This window comes from Cyprinodon tularosa, unplaced genomic scaffold, assembly GCF_016077235.1.
Source record: "Cyprinodon tularosa strain WSP-4 unplaced genomic scaffold, ASM1607723v1 ctg97, whole genome shotgun sequence".
Lineage (NCBI taxonomy): Eukaryota > Metazoa > Chordata > Actinopteri > Cyprinodontiformes > Cyprinodontidae > Cyprinodon > Cyprinodon tularosa.
In genome coordinates, this window is record NW_024039751.1 from 760,133 (window position 1) to 773,969 (window position 13,837).

Here is a 13,837-nt window from a genome sequence, read left to right on the forward strand (position 1 = left end):
ATTATTTAAAGGCTACCAGAGATGATAACTAACATGATAAATAAGGTTAGGTAAATCCTTGCAGTGGAGGAAATATTGAAAAAAAAAACAGTTCTGGGGCTTGTTAAGAGGAAGAATCCATTGAGGCAGCGTTCCCCTCATTACTGCAGCCGATCCACCTCTGCAGGGATTGTTCAGGAGGAAACGGGCTCAGGAGTCAGCTGGGCAAACACACAGACACACACCTACACACTGTGACCGGCCTGAGTTTGTTTCCCAGCTCTCTGACTCGCAGTGACAGTAGTCAGGAGGACAACAACAAGCCCTCCTCCGTAATGCCAGCTCTTCCCTGTCAGGTCTGCAGCCTCAAAGATGTGTGTGCAAACCCCACCAGCACTTCCACCCCCTCTCCTCGGGCTGCCTGCAGCATTATTGAAGAGCTGTCATAAGCTGATACATTAGAAATCAATGTGTTGTAGCCTGTACATAGCTGAAAAAAGGGGGAAGGGGGGGCGATAGGGTTCGCTTTAGGTGCCTGGTGCTCACTTCTCCGACCGCCCGCATCGATCAGCGATCGGCTCTTTTGTCGTTTGGATAACGACGACCTGTCTTTTATGCGTGCTAAAAAGGAAACATGGGTGCGCTCTTCGTAAATAAATCCCTCCTTTGGTTAATTCAATCCTCTAAAGAAAAGCCAAACAGAAACCAGGTTGGAAGAAGCAAAGCAGCGGTTTTTAACACAGCAGCTCACGTTCAGGGCCTCTCTGCGGTGAGAGCTGCCACTTCCTATAACCGTTGTATCCGCAGAGGCGTTAATACCGAGACGCGGTTGTTTGTTTTTGTTTGTGTGTCTGTTGACTTGTCAAAAAATTCACCTTCTGCTGGGACTGAAATCACCCGAGTGTGGAAACCATCATAACGGGGCGAACAGCACCTCCCACGCACCCACCGGTCCACACCGTGGGAGTTAGTCTAGTCAAAGACCAGCAGCAGGATTGGTAAAATCTCCACTTAGAGCTGCAGCTCATCAAATCATTTTTCAGTTTGCTTAATCTTTTTTTTTTCTTTTTTGTAATTTGGTGAAGCTAAAACTATAACTATTTATATGTTTTCTTCTGTTTTGGCCTCATCACTATTCTAGGTTGGTTGCTCTTTTAGCATCTGTAACCATTCAGATTTTAAATTAGATTTTTTTTGTTATAACTCATTAAAGAAAATGTTCGGTCACATTCAGCATACAAAGTTCAGAAAGTACTTTAAGTATGAAATTATTACATAGTGTTTTTTTAATTGAGAGTAATCTCATTTGTCAGGATTTGGTTATGGAGTGTTGACCCAAAAGCAGAGGCAGGAAGGCAGAGGTCAATTTCTTTAGATTTAATTAAAAAGGGAAACTGAAAACAAAGGCAGGTTATCCAAAAATCCAATAATGAAAACGAAGTCTAAACTAGCATGAAACCAGGAGTCCAAAAATCCAAAAGAATCAAACTTAAAAACTAGTCAAAACGAACCAGAAACCATGGAGACATCAGGGGAATCACTGTCACAACGAGGAAGACGAAGTTGGAGGAAGTTTGACAAAGTTAGGCAGTGTTTGACGAGGACCCAGCAAAGAGGAACTGAAGAGAGAGGACTTTAAAAGGAGACTGAGACAAAGAGAGGGCTAATGAGGAAACTGAGAGCAGGTGTGAACCGAACAAGAGGGAAAGAGCTAGGGAAGAAGGAGAACATAAGAGGGCAGCAGAGAGCAACAAATAGAAACCTGGAAGACTGGAAATAACAACACAAAGTTAAATTACTAGGACTACAAAACATGGAGAAAAGAAAACTAAACACTCAAAAGAAAACATAACAGAACCCAGACAAGGACAGTAAAAAACCAAAGAACACAGCAAAATAAAAATAAAACTACTAACATTAGAAAACAAGGAGTAAAGCAAGACTGAATATACTCAAAAGAAAAACATAACAGAAACCTGACATCATTTGAATCTGCTTTACTGGAGTCATCCATGTTTGTCAAAGAACACTACTGCCACCTACTGGTTTGTGACGTCACGGTGCGGTATCGGCTGTTGATCAAGTCCCAGTGCTGTATCTGGTGTTTGCCACAACGTGCTATTATCCATGATGGTGATGAAGAGTGCACTGTGTGAAGCAGAGATTAAGGGATGAATGATGTGGGTTTCTGGCCAGAAGTTTGATAGCAAATCCTCCCTCTTCAAGTTGGCGATCCAACGATGAACCTGTTTTTCAAACCATGTCTGTGCCTATTGGCCAACGCTTTGACCAATGAGAGCAACTGACTGTGACATAGTAAGCGTGACAGGAAGCTGATGGGGGAGTGTAAACAAATAGCCTGTTGGTAAAACGGCAACTTCGTCCTTCTTAAAAAATGAATGAGCGTAGAGCCTCTTCCTGCTCACGTGTTAACGAAAACCCCAAGTCTAATCCTTCCAATACTGATTCCAAAGCGGAGTCAAACGACAACAATAGTTGTTGCCATCTTCCTTGTTGTGCTTTCTCTTGCGTCGTGCAGCGTCACACCCTCAAAACCCCCCCACTTTGCGTACATTCTAAACCCATCTCTGCGTTGTGATTGGCCTGCCAGTTCTAGGGCCTGGGGCATTAATCGAGGCTAGACCAACTCGCAGGAAAAAATGATTTAGGCCGCTGGCGGGTGGGGCTAGTTTACTAGGCTAGGTGTGTCTAGTACTTCCCATTGATTTTAGCTTGTAAAGTGGGGAGAATGGTGCTAGGCTTAAGATATCAGGAGTGAGGAGTTACTATATTTGGGCAAAAAGGGCTGTTACCAGACTCTGTGATCGTGACGAAATCTTTTTTTTTTTTTTTTTTACTGATTAATGCTAAATTCATTAAATCACTGCGAACATATTAGTTTTATGTATAAATAATGATCCGCTGATCATTTCTTGCTGACCGGACTTTTCCTTTAATACTAAATTAATCCTGTGTATTGTTTCACCCATAAACACCAGACTCAAACGACTCAGCTCTGACTTTAAACCAAGAAGCTTCTTGCAGCCAATGGCTCTGAAAAATGTCTGCCTGTTTCACCAACCTGGATTTATAAAAAAATAAGAATACATTTAGATGCATTTCTGTTTGAATTTATCTCCTGTCCTGAAATCAGCATCTTTCAGGTAGGAAACAGGATCCTCTGCATCCAAGAGTTGAATCCCCCTCAGCCTGAAATCACCTGCTCTGGTATACTGCAGTTAAAATGTATTAACTGGCAATTATGTAAAAAATTGAGGAATTACAGTTAATCGGATTAATTAATAGGTAATATCCCAAATTTAATCAGATCTCTGTTCAGTTATTCATCTGAATAGAGATCTAGGATAACACAACCTTAGCATGCTATGTCACGAACAGTCAGTTGTTTCTCTCCTGATTCAGGCTTGTTTGCATATGAACCAAAGGGAGTTGGCAGCGTTCCTTGTCCTTTGGAGAAGGGATCTACATGCGTCTTATCCTTGGAGAGAATTCCTCAATCTGGTCGCTCTTTGTTTTCCAAGTAGACCCACCGCCGGGGTCCTCTAGGTACTGAGGGAATATTCTCCCATGGGGTGCATGCTGATGATGGAGAGTGGAGGAGCTTCACTGCTGGAGCAGGAAATGATACAGAGAGGAGAGAAGATGACGAAGAAGGAGTTAAAAACAAAAATGGAAGAAGAAGTGTGGAAAAGAAACGGTTAAATATACAGATTAATGCAAAGGAAGGGGTTTTACAATAAACATTTCAATTTCAGAATAAAAGTTCTGTTTAGATCCTACGAATGATTTGCACGGCGTGAAAACAGCCGCAGCGTCTTTGGATTCAGACAGCAGCTGCAGGAGCGGCGACGGCGGCGGCTCTCAGATTTCACATCCTCCGTCACTTTTCATTTGGCTCCACTCCGACGGGCTCGACCACGTTTTAATGAGATGGATGTTTTTCACTGACTGTCTGCTCGTTAAACATGAGGGAATCTAGTAGCACTCTTTGATTGCATTACAAATGAATTGTGCTTTGATAGGAGAGCCTGTGTGCTTGGAATTAATCTACCTTCGATGGTCATTAATGTGCAGGCGGAAACTTTTCCATCAGCCGCCAAATTCCTCCTGAAAATGTTACCTTTCAATTCTGCGATTCAGTCGCTATCACAAAGACAGATGGTTGTGCTGATGAATAAAAAAGACGCTGTGCTTCCTGGTATCTGATGTTTAGGGAACCAGGGATGTTTGTAATCCGACTGCAATGAAGCAAAGACATTTTTAATGGCTTTCTGTGAATGATAGGTGTGGAGGGTGACAAAAGTATTTAGTAGAGCCTCCAATAAGGGCAGGCATCACCAAAGTCGCTCCTCGAGGGCCGCTGTCCTGCAGGTTTTAGAGGCTTCTCTGCTTTAGTACAGCTGAGTGTGATGATTGCCGTTCAGCAAAAGCACGTTAATCAATTATTAATGCAAATCGTGAAATTAAAGCTCGGAATAAGTTATGCTGAAGCTGCAAAAAAATCCCATCCCAGTCAGAAAGACCCAAACCAACAGTAGCGCAAATGCCAAGTTCAAAACCTCTGCAGGAGTGTCCAAACATTGCAAACGACTCATTGATTCTTATAAAGAAGGTTTTTGTCCTTTTTATGGTAGAAGTAATCAATTATACTGCTCAGACAACAATGAAAACTGAAAAAATCACAATAATAGTGAAAAATTTTTAAAGATTTAAACTGGCAAACGGTTGAAAGTATGATGAGAAAACGAGTAGGACCATCAGAAACTGGCAGAGTGACATAAGCATAAAGACAAACTAGTAATTATGAGGACCAATTTGATTATGTATTTCATTATGTTGGGTTAAAAAAAACGGTTTCTTATTTTATTTCTTTACGCTGCAAAAACGATCTAGATTTGTGTCTTAGATTCAGTGCATTAACCCTTAATTTAAGTAGGTAAATAATATGTTTTGCCAATGGAAATAGTATTTTTACTCTTAAAATAAGATAATTACATAATATGCACTTTGAATAAGACAATTACATTTTTTTTATTTTAAAAGGGTCTCACTTACCTCCTCAATTCAAGAAAAAAAAAAGCCCTAATTTTAAGAAAAAATAACTTATTTAGATTTCAATTTTTGCAGTGTATTTATTTATTTAATCTGGGGTGAGTCTTGTTTCCTGGTTCCTCGTTAAACTCGTTATCAGTTGGTGGTGGTAATGCCATTTACCACCTTTGCCAACCGCCATAAAACCTTACAAGAAGAAGAATCAATGTAAATCAGCTGTGCTGCTGCAGGGAAACCTCTAAAACCTGCAGGACAGCGGCCCTTTAGGACCCACTTTGGGGAGATGCCTGAAGCGGTTTATGTGCAGAACTAGGTTTGCAATGCAGCGTTCTGACACCAATAAAAACAGAGGCGTTGTCACGCAGCTACAGTGGGGAAAGCAAAGAGAACTGACCTAGAACTTTTGTTAGCAGCTTTCTACATCAATAAGGTGCAGAGCTCGCTGTGCGCTGAACTGAATAACTCACCTGAAAATCCGTCAAGTTGAATGTAAACATCACAGATACTGGAGAAAATCAACATGGCGACACGGCGACCGGTCCTTTGGCGTCCGGTCAACCCAAACTTTACATGTCATCTGAAATGCAAGATGGGTTGATTAGAGCGGCTTTTCCCTAACAGCTGCTCCTGATGCATTCAGGTACGGCTGGGATGGCTCAGATGCAGAGTTAAAACATGTTTTATTCTCAATTATCAACAAAGTCTTTATTTTAACATCACTAAATGACTCAACAAACAAACATTTTAAGCTGTCCGGGTTTTAACTCAGTGTTGTTTTTGACAGCCGTCTTAGATTTAGTCTTAGTTTTCATCTTCAGGACAAAAAAATATTATTAAAATATTAGTCATTGCTTTAAATGATTGTCATTTTCTGTCGACTAAAACTTAAAAAGGTTTTGGTCAGTTTTATGTTGCGCTTCATAAAATAGTTACCTTTACAATTTCAAATAACAACCAGATTCTTTACCAGTCTTACAGCTCCTGCCTAGATGCTGCAATCGCTGGGTATATAATGCTGCCGTGCAGCTGCTGTTGGGCAGAAAACTTTGATTTATAGAATTAAAAAAAACTTTATGATTTAATACTCTACTTTATACAGAAGTGTCTTATAAAAGTTGTGGAAATAGCAGATCTAGTTCAAGATGTCATATTGGTTAATCTAGCAGACAGACAAGCTAACATTACAATAAAGGGATGGTTTTAGACATACAGGTGCTGGTCATAAAATTAGAATATCATGAAAAAGTAGATTGATTTCAGTAATTCCATTTAAAAAGTGAAACTTGTATATTATATTCATACATTACATACAAACTCATATATTTCAGGTGTTTTCTTTGTTTAATTTTGATGATTACAAATGACAACAAATGAAAATCTCAAATTCATCATATCAGAAAATTAGAATATTGTGAAAAGGTTCAAAATTGATGGCCCCTGGTGCCACACTCTAATCAGCTAATTAACTCAAACCACCTGCAAAAGCCTTTAAATGGTCTTTCAGTCTAGTTCTATAGGCTACACAATCATGGGGAAGACTGCTGACTTGACAGTTGTCCAAAAGACGACCATCGACACCTTGCACAAGGAGGGCAAGACACAAAAGGTCATCGCTAAAGAGGCTGGCTGTTCACAGAGCTCAGTGTCCAAGCACATTAATAGAGAGGCGAAGGGAAGGAAAAGATGTGGTCGAAAAAAGTGTACAAGCAAGAGAGATAACCGCACCCTGGAGAGGATTGTGAAACAAAACCCATTCAAAAATGTGGGGGAGATTCACAAAGAGTGGACTGCAGCTGGAGTGAGTGCTTCAAGAACCACCACACACAGACGTATGAAAGACATTGGTTTCTGCTGTCGCATTCCTTGTGTCAAGCCACTCTTGAACCACAGACAGCGTCAGAAGCGTCTTGCCTGGGCTAAAGAGAAACAGGACTGGACTGCTGGTGAGTGGTCCAAAGTCATGTTCTCTGATGAAAGTAAATTTTGCATTTCCTTTGGAAATCAAGGTCCCAGAGTCTGGAGGAAAAGAAGAGAGGCACTTCATCCACGTTGCTTGAAGTCCAGTGTAAAGTTTCCATAGTCAGTGATGGTTTGGGGTGCCATGTCATCTGCTGGTGTTGGTCCATTGTGTTTTCTGAGGTCCAGGGTCAACGCAGCCACATACCAGGAAGTTTTAGAGCACTTCATGCTTCCTGCAGCTGTCCAACTTTTTGGAGATGCAGATTTCATTTTCCAACAGGACTTGGCACCTGCACACAGTGCCAAAGCTACCAGTACCTGGTTGAAGGACCATGGTATCCCTGTTCTTAATTGGCCAGCAAACTCTCCTGACCTTAACCCCATAGAAAATCTATGGGGTATTGTGAAGAAGAAGATGCAATACACCAGACCCAACAATTCAGAAGAGCTAAAAGCCACTATTAGAGCAACCTGGGCTATCATAACACCTGAGCAGTGCCACAGACTGATCGACTCCATGCCACCCCGCATTGCTGCAGTAATACAGGCCAAAGGAGGCCCAACTAAATACTGAGTGCTGTACATGCTCATACTTTTCATGTTCATACTTTTCAGTTGGCCAACATTTCTATAAATCCTTTGTTTTTATTGGTCTTCAGTAATATTCTAATTTTCTGATATGATGAATTTGAGATTTTCATTTGTTGTCATTTGTAATCATCAAAATTAAACAAAATAAACATCTGAAATATATGAGTTTGTATGTAATGTATGAATATAATATACAAGTTTCACTTTTTAAATGGAATTACTGAAATCAATCTACTTTTTCATGATATTCTAATTTTATGACCAGCACCTGTATAACAGGGTATCCACTGCTCATTAAATGTCATTAATTTATGATTTTTTAAATTAAGGCATTAATAGGCGTTAAGATTCTTTAAATGTGATTATTGTGGCATTTAAAATGCTTTATTTAAAAAAAGAAATGTATTTATAAAAACAATTTCTTCAGATATATCAGATATAACTATTCTGTGGATTTGCGTGGAACTCCTGGTTGATCGTAAAGCGGTATGTTCAGAAAAGAAGCTCGAGGCGGAGAAAAAGCTGGAGAATGGGGAAAATGCAATTGAGAGTCATGGGTACTTGTTAATGGCATTAAAATTAATTTAAAAAGCATTAAATTAGAGTTACTCATTCCTGTATAAACCCTGTACAAGCTTTCCATCCAAAAGCAAACACTTCCTAATCTACTATGAATTTTACATTACACACTGATCAATGCATTCTTTATTACTCCAAAAAAGAATCTGGCTCTTTATCCAAAAATAAACATTATGCAATGAAATATTTTCTTTTGATATAATTTAGGTGTTCCTTTTGATAGAAATTAAAGAAGATTATCACCTCTTGGATTTGGAATAAGTAAAATCTTGATAGTTAGTCAAAAATGATTTTTTACTCTCAACAGAGAATGATCAGCCCCATATAGTTCATTAAGTAATGAGAACAGGAAGAGCTATACTGCTGAGAGCGAACAATCACTGTGGATCATAAAGACTTGGAGCTAAGCCACACAAGAAAGCATTTCTGCACAAGTACAGCTGGAAGAGTCAGAGTTGAGAGCGCGGTACCGGACCAATCCAGCCTACTTTTACCCCTCCGCTCCTGCCATGGTCCATCTCTGGTAATGCAGAATGTACAGCGCTGTACTGCAGGCGGTGGGCGTGACCAAACAGGATGCTGCAGCACGGCTCATGCTGCTTAGCTTGCTTAACAGTTTACAGCAAAAGGATGAATTTTAAATGTCTGACAGACAACCCGTTAGCATTTTTATTTAGTCTCCTCCCATCAACGAATACTCACCCATGAGTCGTCATGTTTTTTGTCATCAATGATCCTTTTATACCTCGTCAGTTTTGGTTATCGTCAGTAGTGTCACAAGTACACACATTTGTTACTTAAGTAGATTTAGTAAAAAATACTCTGGTAAAAGCTGAAGTATCAACTTGACCTCTTTACTCTAATAAAAGTGAAAAAGTATGTGCTCCAAAAACTACTTAAAGTATAAAAGTATAAAGTAACCTTTAAAACAAACAGCCGCGACTATATGAACTGAAAGCTCAATTTTTCGACTATTTCTAAAAATTCTCTGAGATATGTCCAAGGATGAGGGAGGTCTTGTTGGTCTCTGTCTCCCGATACGCTCTCGCCTGTGTCCGACCTTTCAGACATTTCAGCATCTTTTTCTGAATCCTACATTGTAGCATGGCATAGACAATTCACGTCTGCAGTTTGAAGAACACCTGCTTGCTTCTGATGATTTCCATTAACTAACCCAGTGGTTCCCAAAGATTTTCTTCTGGGCCCCCCTGTGTCCCCCCCCCCCCCCCCCCCCCCTCTTTGTACTTTAATCCTCCCATCTTTTCAGTGCCCGTAGTGAGCCTGCTTTTTGCTGTAGATCTTCTCAAATCTGGGTTGCAGTGTCACAACTGTCCATTATGCTCAGTCAAGCAAGCGCTGTTTTTTTTTTTTCTTCACTCATACCGCTTCCCGCGCCCCCCCTGCAATGGCCCCACACTTTGGGAACCACTGAACTAACCAATGAGTGTTTGCGTTCTATGACTCATCCAATGACACCAGTTTTCACTAGATGTGGATGGAGCCAATGATCTGCATTGGATGGAGCACATGACATGAAATAAATATCTATAAACATTAAACCGAAGCCAAGAGTAACGAGTATTATTTATTTTAAAAATGTAAGGAATAGAAAGTACAGATACTTTTGTAAAAATGTAATGAGTAGAAGTCAGAAATAGAAAGGAAAAATAAGTACAGATACCTAAAAAGTGTACTTAAGTAGAGTAACGAAGTATTTGTACTTTGTTACTTGACACCTCTGGTTATCAGCATGAAAAAAAGGAACATCAGCGAAATTATTTCGTCATCACTGACGAAAACAATTAGTTAACTATCTACATATAGTCCTTTATTCCTTGAAATAATATCATTCAATTATTCATTCCTTTCTAAGCTTACCAAATTTTAAACATAAAGCCAAATATGTTTTAGAAATTGACAAATATTCTGATTGCTGATATAAATAAATAAATATATATATATATATATATATATATTTATTTATTTTTTATTTACTTTATTGATCTTGCAGTGGAGAAATTAACTCGTTACAGCAGATCAAATGGTCAAAGAAGAAGAAGAATGTGCCAATGGAAGGAAATTGTGCATTGGATATATACAGTATATACAGTGCGTCCACATATGATTGATTGGATGATTAGGGTTATTGCACAGGGTGTTTACATGGGTATTTATATACATGCATATTTATATACTTGCAATGGGTGTCAAATAGTAGTTGCACATTATACATTGCACATTTCTCTATAAGTGCTGAAATGATTACTTTCCAAAGTTGAAGTATTTTTAAACGGACTCTTTTTCTTTTGTCTACTTTTTGAAAGATTTTGCAGACCTTGTGGCCTTCGCCACAGTAAACAATCAGGATGACGTTAAACTCTATTTCACCCAGAAAATAATCAGAGTGCTCCCCAATCTGAACAGCGGTTGATCAGCAGCAAGTGTTAGCAGGGCTGTAAAATAAATAAATCAATGAAGTGGCTGTGTTTCCTGCTGTGGAGTTATGTTAAGACAGTGCTGAAGAGGTAAGAAAACAGCAATTCCTCCACAGAGGAAAGAGTTACAGTCAATCTAAAAGTGCTGTAGGGAAATTTCTAAGCCTTAGAAAGTCAATCACAAGACAGCTACCACTCCTTACATTCTCTGAAAATTGGATTTTATTTCCTGCTCCCCCTTTATAAGCTCTACTTTAAGCATTTCTTAATTAAAGGGGGACATTTCTAATTGGTCATTATCCAACTTTAACATCTTTGCTTCTTCTGTAGTTTTGCTTGAAGAAATGTTTCTTCTTGGCTTTCTAAGCTTCGGTTTCTTTCTAGTGGAAAAGCGTTTTAAGCTGTTCTCCCATTAAAGGGTCTTTTTCACTCTTTTATTCCTCGGAGATGAAAGTTGTTGATCATCTAGGGAAAAGCCGTCAGCTGGGCAGCTCCGTGCAGAATCAATCTATGTTCTCAGCAAATGCTCTTTAATGTTCAATAACAGCCTATCTGTAAATCAAGGAGAAGATATTATATAACGGCTAGAATACATCAGCTTTCTGTGGGATCATTTAACTCTTTGGGAAATCGATACACCTGATGAAGAAGTAGAGAGTAACACAATGATCCTGGAGTGAAAAATCCAGCCTGATGGAGTTTGCTCTCAACGCTTCCCTCCACCCGCCTGCAGAGGAGCAGCGGCTCTTTGAAGCTCCTCTTCTGAGAGCTTCCATGTTAAACATTTAACATTTAAAGCTGGGGAGGGCTGTGGGTTTCTGAGGCACGCATTCATCCCCGAGTCCCTCACATCCAGCGAACCATCGTAATCCCACCCAGCCCCTGTTGCTCCATCGCCATTCTTCACTTTTGACCCATGCTGATAGAGCGAGAGGCATCGCTGAAGTCCTCAATTATTTAAGCGTACAAGTCTTCAGCCTGAGCTCTGATGCTGTGAGCTTTTGTTTGTGAGCCCATGCATGTGGGCTGTGAGGGAACAGGGGTGTTTTGTTTGTTTTCAGATCTGTTCTGTGGCATGTGGTAGCGATGTCGCTCTGAAGTTGAGCTGCCCTCAAAACCACACTGTTGGCTTCCAATATCTCTTCATATTCCTGAGGTGCATCTTAATAAACTGAAGCGAAGCTCATAAATGGATCCATTACACACAGACGGATATATTTCCAGCTTTTATGTCGGCTAATTACAGTTAACAGACGATGAGGAGCTAGAGTTTAGTTTAAAAAAAAAAATATTAGATCAGACCAATAAAACGCTGATGTTTAATCCAGATATAGGGAGCTTTTAAGTATGTCAGTATGCACTGAATACGCCTTATGCATGATTTACAGCATTTATGGAGGTGATGCCTTCAGCTCATCTGCATCATTGGTTGTAGGGTCTCTGATTTTCCTCTGTATAGAACCCTATAGGTTCTGTTTGAGGTTAAGGTCAGTGCAGAGCTACCATGGTCATTAAAGCTCTGTTTGGTGCCTTTCGCTTTGTGAGCTGGTATCACACTCTCCAGAGAAAAACAAAACGAAACAGAATCTGCTTTAAGTGGTGGCCGGGTGGTTAGGACATAGAACTCACTCCCACAGACTGCCACTCTGGGTCTCTGAGCAAGACCCTTAACCCCACGCTGCTCCCTGGGCGCCCCATGATGGCAGCCCACTGCTCCTCGAGGGGATGGGTTAAATGCAGTAAATTTCTTCAATATGAGATCAATAAAGTTCAATTGTAATTATTAAAGGAGAAGTTCGGTTTTTAACACTTTTAGCCCATTTTCTGTAGTGTCCAGGATAAAATCGAATGATCGACACCAAAATTTTGACAATTGCTCCTGTCTCTGCTTTTTGGCTCATTTAGAATCACCCCCTGGCTGCTTCAGAATGGCTTCCATAGAGCATGTCCGATAATGTCCTTAAAACAACCTTAAACGTTCTTTTTTTAAAATATGCTACTCACCGGGTCGTCAGCGCTGTTCAATGACGTTCCAAAAAAAGTTTCGTGAAGAAAAAACGTTCCTGTAGTGTTTTATTTAGCATTTTGTAAATCCCATTGAGTTCTGTTGGAATAGTCAATATTCCGCTGCCACCGGAAACGGAAATGGGGCCTGTTTACACAGTTGTAGTCTTTTCGCTTCACTCTGTGTACTCCGACGTCGAGGTGCTAACGTCTCTGTTAAACACTTTAAAAAAACTCTGAAAATGGAATACGAAAGGTGGATTCTTGATTCTCGACGTCGGAGTACACAGAGTGAAGCGAAAAGACTACAACTGTGTAAACAGGCTCCATTTCCGTTTCCGGTGGCAGCGGAATATTGACTATTCCAACAGAACTCAATGGGATTTACAAAATGCTAAATAAAACACTACAGGAACGTTTTTTCTTCACGAAACTTTTTTTGGAACGTCATTGAACAGCGCTGACGACCCGGTGAGAAGCATATTTTAAAAAAAGAACGTTTAAGGTTGTTTTAAGGACATTATCGGACATGCTCTATGGAGGCCATTCTGAAGCAGCCAGGGGTGGATTCTGCATGAGCCAAAAAGCAGAGACAGGACCAATCGTCAAAATTTTGGTGTCGATCATTCGATTTCATCCTGGACACTACAGAAAATGGGCTTAAAGTGTTAAAAACCGAACTTCTCCTTTAATATCCTCTAAAACCTCCACCATTTCGATCTGAAACTCTATATAGACACCAAGGAAAATATTCAACTCTCAATACCATTTTCGATGCGATGGAGATTAAATAAAATGGCAAATAATGAAGCATAAAAATATTTTTATTAAAATCAAAAACGGAAGAGGCCATTTTAACAGAATCACAGATGCTAACTAAATATGGGTGCTAATAAATAAAAAACAAGGCAGCCAAATAAAAGTAAATACTCATGAAACTAAAATTAACCGCAAATTTGCAAAAAGACCCCAGTCTTTATTGTCGATTACATGGCAAACAACTATTCTATCCAGATACAGTATTTAGGTCTCAATACATTTCAGAGTATCCATATTTTTGACAACCTCAGCAGAAATTTTTACTCAGGACCTCAAATAAAGTGGATCAGGTGCCTCTTCAGACTCACGAAGCATGATTTCCAAATTGAATGCAAACTTTGCTTTTATCTAATAAGAGCATCTCATACCAGCAACATTACAGTATTTATTTATTTATT

General features: G+C 39.7%; 1 protein-coding gene across 1 annotated transcript in view; it reads left to right on the top strand.

Annotated features, from left to right (window-relative positions):
• The window catches only part of drosha (drosha ribonuclease III), a 235,815-nt gene that overhangs the window by 69,865 nt on the left and 152,113 nt on the right, over nucleotides 1-13,837 (top strand). The gene's annotated exons all lie outside the window — the stretch shown is intronic.